General features: G+C 29.8%; 1 pseudogene across 1 annotated transcript in view; it reads left to right on the forward strand.

The window, feature by feature from the left end:
- Nucleotides 1-13,976, forward strand: part of LOC147803294 (voltage-dependent calcium channel subunit alpha-2/delta-3-like) — a 49,706-nt pseudogene that overhangs the window by 8,289 nt on the left and 27,441 nt on the right. Inside the window, exons 7-11 of the transcript XR_015429018.1 lie at nucleotides 2,689-2,802; nucleotides 2,908-2,986; nucleotides 4,289-4,344; nucleotides 10,539-10,622; nucleotides 11,342-11,506. The product of XR_015429018.1 is annotated as a voltage-dependent calcium channel subunit alpha-2/delta-3-like (transcript). The remainder of the gene's footprint in view (nucleotides 1-2,688; nucleotides 2,803-2,907; nucleotides 2,987-4,288; nucleotides 4,345-10,538; nucleotides 10,623-11,341; nucleotides 11,507-13,976) is intronic.

Below are 13,976 nucleotides of genomic sequence, written 5' to 3' on the forward strand. Positions count from 1 at the left end.
TAACTTAGCAACATAAATCAAAATGACATAGAAGCACAACTAGATCAAAATTATGATACCTGAGCGCTTGACGTAACAAATCCTTCAATTCTATAAGTGTTGTATCGCCAAATGCCCAAATTAACAATTGTGTTTTTAAAGAAATTCTATAAAGTTTTAAATAAACAACCTACTTCTACAACTGCTTCTTGAAGAACTTGGCTCATTGATTAAAAATATTGTTTTAATTTTGCAATACTAACTTTACTTCTACTTTCATTATTGCTATGACCCTCTTTCATTACATTTTACAACTTCATGCTAAATTTGAGGACTTTAAGTTGTTTTGTGGTTGAATACTGACGTTTAGAAATGTACATAAAAAAGTAATATTTAGAGGTTAAGAGTTGCCTCAGAAAAATTTGAATTGTTGACATTGAATTTAACAATGGAAACAATCTTTTTTGTGAAAAATTGAATTGTATTGTTGACATCAAAACTAAAAATATTGTGTTTCAACTTAACAATACTACCTTAATTTATACTTTAGAATTGCCTCGGAGAAATTTGAATTGTTAGAAATGACTTAAACAAAAAGTTTTATTTTTACTGACAAATACTATATTATAATTTTAACTTTTTCTATGACTATACTCATTTTCTTATTCTTTTCTTTGTTTTTTATACATTTTATATTTTTGTGATAAAATAAAAAACTTATAGTTGTTCTGCTTCTGAACACTGATGAAAACACAAAATGATGGGCTTCATCAACAATCAAAAATATCTACATTTATTTCACAAATTCCATATTAATAGGGTGGCGCCCTTCAGAGAATTAAAAATACAAAATTATCTTCATCAAAGCCGATGCTTTACATCCGGCGTTCAGTGGCAGACTACTATTTCATATTGTTTTACAACACATGGCTTTAGCCCTCTGGTGGGAAAGGCTTTGAAACAAAACTTACAACAGTTACTTTTCTCAACAACTGATATTTAGAATAGTGTGATTAAGAAAAATATGTGAACTGCTTGGATTTTTAAAATAATATTGAAATGTACAGGTTTAGAACTTTCTGCAGTGAAAAGTTTTCGAAACTTCAGTATTAAAAAAAGTATGCAAAAGCTAGACGTTAAGAACGTATCCAATGAGCGAGCATTGGATTGCGAAGCAATCCGAAATGAACTACGAAAGCAGTTCCGGGGGTTGGCGAGCGCAAGCGAGCAGGGGGCGAAGCCTCCTAGTCAAAAATGTAAGACAAAATTTAGTCATCTAATTTAAAAATAATAATAATAAGTCATTTATGAAATGCAATGTTTAAGTTTCTTGGAATTGTTATGAAAACCTCAATCTAACAATTATAGTTTTCAAATATATTCCAAATTTTAAATATATTTTATTCATCGATATTTTGTTCTGACATTTTCACTCTAAACTTTGTTTTTGAACTTATATACATATTTGAGCTTAAAAACTAAAATGTGTTGTATATTTAGATTTCTTAAACATTAAAAGTTTGTTTTTTTTAAAGAATAAACTTAAGACTCATTCCACAATAACTAAATGTTTTTGAATTTGACTAAAAAAAATCTTGTGAATATGTGAGTATAGAGATCAATATTTAAAATTTAAAATTTCAAAAAAAGTTTTGAAAAAAAAATTTTTATACTATACTTGGAAAATTTTACAGTTGAGAGAAGATTTTATTCGAAGCTGACTAAAATGCCTAGATGGTGATTAAAAAAATCAATTCCGAAGTTGTTTTAGTATATTGCCTACTATTGTTTCTGATGAAACGATCATGCTATTAGGAAAAATGGTAGTTTGTGGAATTTGGAGGAATTGGATTTGAAATATACAAAAATATCAAGAATCTGTTTATTAGACATCTTTTTTTAATGATATAATTTAATCATTTAGAAAATAATATTCTATATTTTGTTTTTTTACAAACCACATAATTACAGAAATTTGAATGTTTTCAAAATATTTAACATGTTTTTCCCCAAAGCTGTGAAATCTGCAATCAAATAATATAGAAAATAATTAATAAGTTAGCGAAACCTGTTTACTTTCTCCAAATGTTTCCTTGTGTTAAGGATCTGTTCTACCAAAACAACTTAATTGTAACCGTCTGTTTACAAGCTTTCTCTTTAAGAAATCTAATCATGTATGTTACATAATATATTAAATTTCAGCACTAAAAAACTTATTATAGTCGCCTTGACAACAAAAGAATAGGAGCAACCATATTTAGAAATTTAACTTAATTGATATGTTCATGTTGTGAAGAGAAGTGTATTTACTGAGTGTTTGGACTGTTTTTGTGTGGAAAAGAAAAATATGTTTATTGTTTTGTACGTATAATGTGAGAGGCCATAGTAAGATTAGATATTAATCATTAGCAGCCTTGCATTAACAGAGTGGATTTGGATGTTGTAAATAATGGTATTATGGCTTTGAATTTGTTTTGTGCGAATTTTATGATTATTGAATAATTGCTAGCAACTTCACATGTATCATGATATCTAATTTGCTTTACATTACAAAAAATTTGACTCCAGGAACACACTATTTTTTGAATGTATTTTTGCATCAACTTTGGTATTGTTAACAGGAACGGATATTTTATCATCATCAAAATATTTTTGTTTTTCAATTGTTTTCAATCAAAACTAAAAATAAATTTTACTTTATTGTTGCAGTACAATCAATCTGGATCGGGTACTCAATGTAAACAAGCCATTATGATAATTACCGATGGAGCTCCTAATACATTTGAAGACATATTTAGGCGTTACAATTACCCAAATTTATCTGTTAGTTTTCTTGTCATTATTAGACAGCAGTTATCATTTAAATATGTTTTTTTATAATTTTATTAAATGAAAGCAATCTTGCTTAATTTTTCTACTAATTTATAGGTCAGAGTATTTACATACCTAATTGGTAAGGAAGTTACTGAATCACATGAAGTAAATTGGATGGCCTGTGCAAATAAAGGTTTGTCCTTTTTTTTTTTATAAATTTTTTTTGAACTATGTTAGTACTTGGTTTTGTCCAACCTAGTCAAATAAAATCAGTTTTGCATTGAAATAATGCTTGATTATAGTATTAAATTTACACAATCACCTTGTACACTGCGAAGCAAAAAACTTGAAAATTGAGGAACATAAGTAATTATGAATTTCATGTGTTTGTAACTTTATTAAATTATGTGTAACTAACCTAACAGAAATCATAAATAAAACTTTAATCATACTTCTCTGCATTGGTACAAGCTTCATGTGTCCATTATTTACATTTGGGGCTCTGTATCCAACCTTCCTATGATTTTAACTTGGTATAGCATGTAACTTATAGCCTTTTGTACTACTTGATTTTGTCCAACTGACTAAATCTCAGTTTTATTCTACAGTGCCATTTAACAGAAAGGGAGAGTTATATTATTTTAAACTTGATGCGAAATCTGCTTAAATAATTGCTAAAAAAAGGCATTATCAGATGATTTTACTGAAAATAAATCTTTTAAGAACAAAAAACTACAGAGTAATATTGATGATGTAAAAATTAAAACTTTTATGATAAATATTTCGAATAATTACTATTGATAGAGAAATAGTCTGCACTCTCTTTCATTCATCTCTGAATAAAATGATGAATACCTACTTCTAGTTTCATGTCATATCTGATAAATGTCAGCAGTAATTTAATCAAAACTGACTGCTCCCTATTTTATTCCTCTTCCCAATTTTGCCCATCTCTCCTATTTACAAAAAATTAGTGATCACGGAGATATTCATTCTCGTAGAAATAATTATTTTCTGAATTTTGAAATAAGTAGCATTAAGAGAACACTGAAATATAATGCAAGTTGTTTTATAGTAATCAATAAATAAAAACTGGAGAACAAATTTTATTTTTTGTCAAAACTAGACTCAGAAAACTTAAGAAATTTAATTGTCACATTGTGTGCTGTCAGATTTTTATTCCTCCTCCTTTTAGTGATTCAAATACCTGTCTAGATATCAATGTTGTTGAAATTTCCATTGCCTATTATGATATTTTGACTGTGGCTTCATTTTGTAATTTATAATAGAATCAATGCAAATGTCTAGTTGCGTTAGTACAAAAATTTTTTTACTCTGGATTGGTTTTAATATAAACATGGCTTTGTGATTATTTAACTTAGATCCAAATTTTCTGAACAAAAATTCTTTTTTTTTTTCATTTTATTCATTATGTATATGTATGATTTTTAGTCTTCCACTCTCAAGGGCCATAATATATTTTACTGTTTTCCAGGTTTTTATACACACATGGCTACACTTTCTGAGGTTCGGGATAAAGTTTAGATCTGTGTATATTTTTTATGCAAACTTTTTTAGTCTCTAGATTATTTGGTTCTTTTTTCTTTTTTTTTTTGTAATTTAAACGACTTAAAACTCCTCATGCACCACAAAGTATAGCATGAGGCTTACAGTTGTAAGTAAAAAACAAAAGGAGAAAAAATTTACAAATTTACATTACAAACAAAATTCCGCAAGGCCGCAAGACTTTCAATACTTTTGACCAGTTCTGATAAGACAGGTGGCCAACTAATTGAAAGACGTCTCAAATCAGTCTTTAAATTCATTCGGGCACTCGCATAGAGACTACAGTGAAGAAGAATATGTTCAGCATCTTCATCAGCATCACCGCAAGCACAAATTCCACTGGTCTGCAGATGGAAACGAAATAAATATCTCTTAAAATTTCCATGGTTTGTTAAAATTTGGGTCAATTTAAAATCAGTTGCAAAGAATTTACATTGCAAACGGTGAAAAATGGATGGAAAGAACCTTTTCGTCCAGAGCGACCGAGGCGAAGCAAGAAATTCTGCATTCCAGTCCGCAATGATTTTATCTCTAGCGATGCGCTTCCAGTGAGAAGCTGGAACAGACACCCTTAAGTCTATTTCACCACACGTAGCTTCCTTAGCCAATTGGTCTGCTCTTTCATTGCCCAAAATACCGCTATGGCCACGAACGTAAGAAAAATGAATAGTTACGTTTTCAAGAGCGTTCAAAATCGAGTGAATTTCCACCACAAGCTTCTCAGTAGAAGTCGTGTCACGCAAAAGAAAAAGTGAAGAAAGAGAATCTGTACAAATGAGATATTTGAAAATTTGGTTTTCACTAAAAGAATTTTGTATCCACTTAACAACCAGGTTTATACACAAAAGTTCAGCCTGGAAAACAGTACATTCATTATGTAGTCGGTGCTTGGCAGTAACCTTCTCTGTTCCATTTTCATAAATTACAAAAGCAAGACCAACCCTTCCATCAAGCTTACTACCATCCGTAAAGCAGATAGTTTTATATTCCTGAAAAACATTATTTACATAAGGAATAATTATAACAGGTTTCCTGCATGCTGGGTGGGGCAAACATGAAATAGGAAGCTTCCCGTCCAGGGTTAGACAATCGTTGTCTTCTATCTTCTCCTTTAATTCAAGATTATTTAAGATAATTAAATCAATAGGCGGAAGACCAGCGATAACAAAGACCGCATCATAACTAACAGTTCTATATCCCCGAATAATACGTAGAAGAATTCTTCTTTGAGTTCTTCTAAGGATTCTAATATTTATCTTCTTTCTCAAAGAGTTTCCCCAAGATCCTGAAGCATATGAAATAAGAGGTACAATACCTTGATTATATATTAATTTAAGAACATCTGTTTTAACCCCATAAGTATTTTTTGAAATTCGCAATAAAGCAAGAAGAAGTTTTTCACTTTTACTGGATACATAAGATATGTGCTGCTTAAACTGCAGTTTATTATCAACAATAACTCCCAAATACTTTATCTGCTTTACTTCTTCAATAGGTTCATTCCCAAGAGTCAACTGAATAACCCCATCCGGTATCGACTTTTTATGTATCATCATAACTTTAGATTTCAAAGGATTGAATTCCAGCTTATAAAGTTTCGACCATTCAAAAACGTAATCCAAGATATTCTGAGAAAGAACACAAGCATCATTAAAGTTCTTGCACTGAACAATAATAAGTAGATCATCAGCAAATGCAATTTTATAACTATTTTGAAATTCTGATAAACCACAGAGCAAGTCATTCATAATAAGGTTTCAAATAAAAGGTCCCGTAACGGACCCCTGAGGACAACCCTTTTCCAAAACAAAGTTTTTTGTGATATTGCCCAGAGTAAGATCAGCAGAGCGACCGTGCAACAAACTCTTTATTAAGTAAAAAATATTCTTAGGAACTTTAAGTTGTCTAAGCAAGTGCAGAATTCCAGGCCACCAAGCATTATCGAAGGCTCCTCTAATGTCTAAGGAAACAAGAAATGTGACAAAATTTTTATGTTTACCCTGTCTAACTATATTACAAAGCCGGATCAGAGCATCTTCAGCTGACTTCTGAGGTGTAAAACCATACTGATCCTCACTTAAGAGGCTTGATTGTCGTAGATGAAAGTTGAGTCTATTTATGAAGAGTTTTTCAAAACATTTGCCTAAACAAGGAAGTAGACTTATACATCGAAAGTTATCAATATGTGACCTTGATAGCTCAGAATTTTTTGGAATCGGTACAACTTTCGCTCTTTTCCAGATCTTCGGAAAAATACCAAGATTTAAACAAACATTAAACAAGGTCATCAGTATAGAAGGACAACTAACATGCAGATTTTTAATTAGTTCATTCGTAATTCTATCGTATCCTGGAGTTTTATTCACTTTTAAATTTTCAACTACACAATCAACTTCCGCACTAGAAAAGGGAACATCATCTTTAGCGTCATAATCCAATTCAGCCTCGTCACGTAAGAGCTTATGACTGAAATGGTCCTGCATTTTAGAATCACGAGGAAACGATTTCTTCAATATAGCATCAATCGTATCATCAAAAGAAGAGGTGAAATGACCAGGGGAATCTTCAATACCCGAGATTTCAAGCCTTTTAGCAAAGGTGGTCTTAACTCCATAAGTATAAATTTTATTCCACACATTTTGCACAGTAATATCCCCAAGAAAATCCTTCCAAGAATTTAGTTTGCTTTGCTCAAGTTTTAAGTTATACTCAGACCTGATACGAAGATAACTGCTTCTATAAATCTCCCTTAAAACGAAATTTCTAGTCCTTTGATATCTTCTTCTAGCAGCATTTAATTTTTTCCGCATACAAGAAATTTCTACCGACCACCAAGGAACTTGATGTGATCCACTCTTTTTCAAAGGAATAGATTTTTCTGCTGCCGAAATAATTAAATTTTGTAAATTTTGAACGCATACCTCCAACATATCTGTTCGTTCGCAATTTTCAATGGAATTCAAAATATTAAATATGGAATCAGAACAGAGAAGATGAAAAAGTTTCCAGTTTGCTTTTTTAATATTAAAGAGGTTTTTCGTTTCAGAAATAGTAAAATCATAGTTAGGTCTTGAGATTTTCATTTCAAAAGCAATCATTTTATGATCAGACAGGGAATCATACTCAGGTATATACCATTTCTCAACCAGCTGAAGAAGTTCCATTCCGACAACGGTAACATCAATATAACTTGTTCCCTGATTCGCACTAAAAGTAGGTCCATAGTCCTCATTTATCGAAAACAAATTCCAAACACTAAAGAATTCGCTCAATCTAATACCTCTGGAGTCAGTAATAGGGCTAAACCAGACCTCAGACTTGCTGTTGGCATCCATACACCAAATTAGTCTATTTAGACTTTTATTCGAAAAAATATGCTCTATCTTTCTAAGATCTAAATCAATATTAACGGAAGGCTGGAAATAATAAGAAAAAAGAGTAAAATTGTGTCCTCTATACGAAACATCAATTAGTGCAGCATTATAATCAAAATTTTCTGAAACAGAAAAAACAGTTATCGCTCTATTACGAACAACGATAGCCGCCTTAATAACGTCTGATTTTTCATCATAAAAAATTCTGTAAGTATTTGGAAAGCCAAGTAATTTGCCATTAAAACAGTAGGGCTCCTGAATTAGGGCAGCATCAACATCATCACATTCAAGATTTAAAATAAGCTGCTGAGTAGCTTTCTTTGACTTATGCAAGTTTAATTGTACAAAACTGATGTTATTCTTAAAGACCTTAACCATCATAATCAATTCGAGAAGTTATTTGATCCCTCATAAAAATATGACAAGAGCAGCTTTGAGAAAAAGGCTTATGTCTAACATCCACTTTTTTACTTCCACTTTTCAATTTTTTATTGTATCTAATACAGTTTACGCAAACTTGATTTTCACAATTTTTACACTCTGAACTTCTATGCTCTCCGGCACAAAAATAACAAGACAACTTATTTCTGCATTCCATAGATCTATGATTATAGCCGAGGCATGAAAAACACCTATTAATAACTACGAAATCTTCAACACTACACATGTTCCACATAATTTTCAAAGATCCCAAGGTAATAATATTTTTCCGAGCTTTTGGATGCACCTCCACAATAACAGATCGAACATGTTGGAATTTTTTCAAAACAAAGCGAATCCTTGACTCGTTCCAATGTTCATCAGAATCAAAAACTTCTGGGTTCTGGTCACGAATAATCTCTAATATTTGTGAATTTTCTATATCATTTGGTACATTTTTAATTAACAACGTAGGATTCTTTCGCTTAGGAAAAGTTGGCTTCAAAATTTCCGAATTTGTTTCTATGCTCGTTAATAATTTATTTCTGTCAGCTTCAGAAGCACAATTAACTAAAATTTTATCTTCAGAAACACTTTTAACTTGCTTAATTCCTATTTTTTCTTTTTTAGGGTCAATCTGTGCTTTAAAAAGTTTCTTAACTTCCTCCGACTTACAATTTTCAGCCGATATTAAAAGAGCACAATTTGATGAATTCCCCTTACTCTGTTTACTAACAACCGATGACGACGCCACTACTTCGCTGTATAACTTTTTTTGAACATAACTCGCAACATTTTCTTTACAAACTTCACGATAAACAACAGACTTTATTTTCTCAAATTGTCTTGTAACAAGAAATTTCAACTCACCCAACGCTTTCCTAGCATCTTCACGCATTTGTTGATTCATATTGCATTTAGAAAGAAGGGCATTTTCTACAATATTAGAATACGTTTCAAGAGAGGAGTAAAACGCATCATCCTCACAGTCTGCCATCTTGCTCCCCAGTTTCCACAAGAAATGTCAAAACGTATGTACTTCGCTTCACTAATGCAAGAATGTCGCCATGTTGGATTGGCGCATTTGCAAATTGAAGTACTAAAGTCAAGGAAAAACCAATATCCCTTCACGCACGTTAATAAAGCTGTAGAAAAGGGCTAAAAACAATTTAAAACAAATTTAGACTGAAATTAACTTAAAAATATTATTATTTTGAAAAATAAACAAAGCAGCTCAATAGAACACGTCAAACATTCAAACGAGGTCAAACTAGATCGATTATTTGGTTCAATGGTCATTTTTTTACTAAAAATTGTATCACTGGTTGTCCTATATTTGTATTGCATAAAATATTTGTAAAAGGAAATAACCTTGCATTATTGTAATCTATGACAAAAGTTTTCTACCATTGGAATGACAAGGTTTATGTCCCTCAGAAAAAACCTGAGAAACTCAGGGGGTATAAATTTGCTTTTTAAAACCTGCAGGAGATAGAAACTGGTTACAAAAACCAGCAAAAATTGAAAATTCAGGAAAGTTTGTAAACAACTTTTTTCAATGAAAAGTAACAATTTTGTATTAAACCTCCTTTTCACAAAATTTGTAATTTTATAACACAAATTCTTCACTTCTATTGACATAACAATTTTAGGTTAGAAAATATCTTTTATTTTAATTTAATAAAAAAATATTAACTGTATTATTTAAATTAGTTTTTTAAAGATGCAATATTACTTTAAGAAGGAATTTGATTTATTTTTTGAATTAAAAATAAAAGTTTTTAATTTTTTGTGATTAGGAGCTTCTTTGGAGGTGATTAGGGCTTATTCAAATATTATGAAACCATGTTTTAGACTAACCCTCCCCCTTGTCAAATAACAGTTTATTGTTTAAGGATTACTTATGAAAAATCTGGTTTTACATGCATGAGAAAAATATGTGAGAAAATAAGTATTTTTAGTATTTGTGCAATATAGTACATGAATCATGCTTAAAAAAAGTACCTATTTAGGTGTGATTAATTGGAACTCGCTAAAAACATAAAATTTTCTCATATGCACCAATTCATAGTTTTAGATTCTAAACCGGAATAAAATTTAAAACAAATGTGCGTGAGATGAGGTGAATATTTTTGATAAGAATTTAATGGTTAATATTTCTTAAAATTAAGACTGCAATGTAATCTCTTTTTTTATTATATTCTACAATTTTGTTAAAAATCATGTAATGATTTTTGAAAGACTCATGAAAGCTCTTTTGTCACTCGTATCTTTTTCTGTTATCAACATTTGAAATGTATAAATCTTTTTAAAAATATTTTACCAAAATTTTGGGACAAATTTTGTCGGGTATCAATTTAATGAATTTCTTTCTTACTGTTTCAGAAATATGTGCCAGTTATGAGCAGGCCTGTTGTTTTGTCTGGTACACGACCATTTGTATGGACATCTGTCTATGCAGATGTGCCGGTGAGTTGTTAATTTAATCCTTTTTAGTATTTAAATCTTAATTTTTTACGTACATGTCTGTTTCTATAACACAGATGTTTTTATCAATATATTTAATGAACTATAATTAATAATTGAATAAATGTTTCTTAATGTCTCATATTTTGCGAATATCCAATATATGAATAATGAATGTCCTCTATATATTGTAATACAAATATAATTTAAGAAGTTTTACTTCACTATCTTTTATTATTATTATTATTAAATTAATAATTTTTTATTTAAAGTTCATAAGTTAAATATTTCCACAAGCGTTTGACATATTTTTACATTTTTCTGCTATAAAAATTTATTAAAATAATAGTATTTGAGCATGTATCGGAACATCGTTTTTAAGTAATAAGCTAATAAACTCAGCTATATCATTTTAGCCGCAATTTTTATACCACTTCAGCTATACTACTTTAAAACTTGCATGTTTTTTGGATTTCTTTTAAAGCTTTAAGGATCTTAAAAATCATTTTTTAAACCTAAATTATTTTATGCATAATGCTTCATGATTAATAATTTTACACTATGCATTAATCTATTTTTTCATTGTTAATTTTGATGAAATTTTATTTGAGTCCTTATTACTATTTTTCTCATCAGTTTAAGAAAAAATTAGAGCCAATCTAATTTTCAAAAATAGTACTTGGTATAATTTCTTATATTTACTGCTTTTAAACAAAATTCAGGCAACTGACCTCAACCTAGCAGAATGGAAAGATAGAGAATTTGAACAAATTCGTATCAAACTAAATCAAATGCGAATTCAGCAGTGGCATTCTGCCCAAGAAGATGAAGATTATGCTGATCCTGATAGTACACCTGAGCCCGAACACGAAACAAAAGAGATTAGGGTTTGTGTTTTGTTCTAAAGTTAATAACCCTATGTTTTGCTTGATTCCCAATTCAAATCCTGATGTTTGTTGTTTCTAGTAAATTACTGAACAAGCAAATGACTCCAAATTCCATGAATCCATACCCTGTAATTTCAAAGTTTACCTTAACATTCACTGATTCACTTTAGGGTCTTGAAGAAAACCTTTAATCTCATTTAGACTGATTAATTAATTTTAAAAAATTAACTAAAGCGAAGGAAATTGTGTTTTTTAATAAAAATTATAAAAAATAAAATTAGTTTTGAACTAATCTTATTATTTTAACTTTCTTTGATTTTTTATAACAAGCAATGAAAATTGTGTGTAAAACTAAAATTTGGAATGATGCTTTTTTTTGTTGCTTTTTTGCATTATTATAACGGAAGATGTCTTTTGTATTACTTGAAATATTAATTGATAACTCTTTAACAGTGTGCATTTGTTATATTTCTCTGCATGCTGCATTCTGGAATTTTACATTATCTCATGAAACATTCTGCGTGTGCTATTTATGTATTAGATTCCTCGTAGTAGGTTCAAGAAAAAACAGGTGTGTACCCTATTATATTCTAATTGTAATTTATACTATGTGTAATTATTCTATTTTTACCCTTAAAACCTTTTTAAAAATTTTGTTCCATTATTTGGCTTGTATTTTTCCTGAATTTTTAAATTAAATATATCTGTAATATGATTTTGTCTTTAAAAAATGTAGTTATGATTTAGTTATATGTATGTTACTGGAAATATATAAAGCATCTACATAATGTATTATGCCTAGTGTTTTGAGGCAAAGTATGAAACATGAAAATTATTATTACAGGGAAACCTTGGTTAAGCAGACACTCTTGAGACTTAAAAAATTGTCTGTTAATGAGAGTTGCCCATTTACAGGAAAGGTACACTAGCAACGAAGGCTAAGGCCATTAATTGTTTGGAATAATTGAACAATTAATGGCCTTAGCCTTCGTTGATATTTATTTAACACATCGATATTTATTTAACACATCGATATCACATTGATATTTATTTAAACTTAACATAATTATAACAACAACAAAAAAATAGCATTTAATATATACCTTTGTTTTATATTTATCTAATTGAAAATAAAGATGTGGAATTTTTTTAAGCTGCTGCATATCACTATTTCTTCGTGATACAGTTTTAAATCATTTAGCATTTTTGTATCGATTTCATCAGTTTTGGATAGATAAAAATAGATATATACCCTCTAACACCTCTCCACCACTTGATAGAAAGCATTGCAATACCTCTTTAAAGGTAAACCATTCTATATCTCTTTGAAGATAAAACGTTCTATAGAATACTTGTACATACCAGAGAATGCCTGAATATTATGTAAAATAATGTTTAATCATTTCATTCTTTGTGGGGCAATTCTAGGTATTATGTAAAATACCGAATTTCATACATTGCTAGTAGCGTGTACAGTAGAACCTCGATTGCTCGTTTCCCGTAGAACAATTCATTACAATGTATAGATACGGGAAAGTGGCGAATGCAGGTCAACAAAAATATTAAATAATGACCTGAAAACACATAAAAAGTTGTAAAGAAATAATAGACTGGAAAATCAATAAATTTAAAATAAGTATTAAAATTTTAATTGAAATTTACTTGCTGCAAAAATATTTAAGATGCAAAGGAAAGACGAATAACTGATTTTTATATTTATTTAAAATATTTGGAACTATTTGATTGAAAACAACACTCCTCTAACAACAGCTAACTTTTGACATTTTCGACAGATTGTTCTTCATCTTCTGTATTTCTGTGTGGCTATGGAAAGTCTCTCATTATTTTGAAAGCATTTCCCAAATGTTGGCAGTGGTTGTGGTTCCATTTCATTCTCATCAGTATCACTTTGCACTTTTTCAGCTTCTGCAACCATTTTTCAAGCTGACAACTCCACAAATGTCACCATTTTTATGAAATGAATTCATAAACATCAAGCGTGATTATTGAGGCGTTTTTCCCAAACTGTAACAAATCCTTATCTTCTGCATCGGTATCATCAGAAATTACTTCTTTTTTTTTTCTTATTGATATTTTTTTAGTGTTGTAAAATTTCTGAAAAACAGATGTGGGAATCTGCCTGTTTCATAACAAAAACTGATATTATTAACATTATAAGAATAGCATTAGGGATAAAACTGTTCAAACAAGACGATACATGGGGGAACATTGGATTGAGGTTCTACTGTGTCATATTTTATTTTTAAGAGTTTTCAATGTGATTGACAAAGCTCTTAGACAGGAAATTATAATATTACAAAATTATTATAAAAATGATTAATTTTTGAAATCAAAAACATCAATGTCATGTTTATTATTTCTTGAAATAATATGCTAAATATATTAAAATTCCAAACATTATTAAAGCTTGCACTATACTTTTTTTAACTTTGTACGTAACTATTGAGTT

The sequence above is a fragment of the Parasteatoda tepidariorum genome, chromosome 9 (assembly GCF_982258835.1).
Source record: "Parasteatoda tepidariorum strain Cologne lab strain chromosome 9, Ptep-v5.0, whole genome shotgun sequence".
NCBI classification, from domain to species: Eukaryota; Metazoa; Arthropoda; class Arachnida; order Araneae; family Theridiidae; genus Parasteatoda; species Parasteatoda tepidariorum.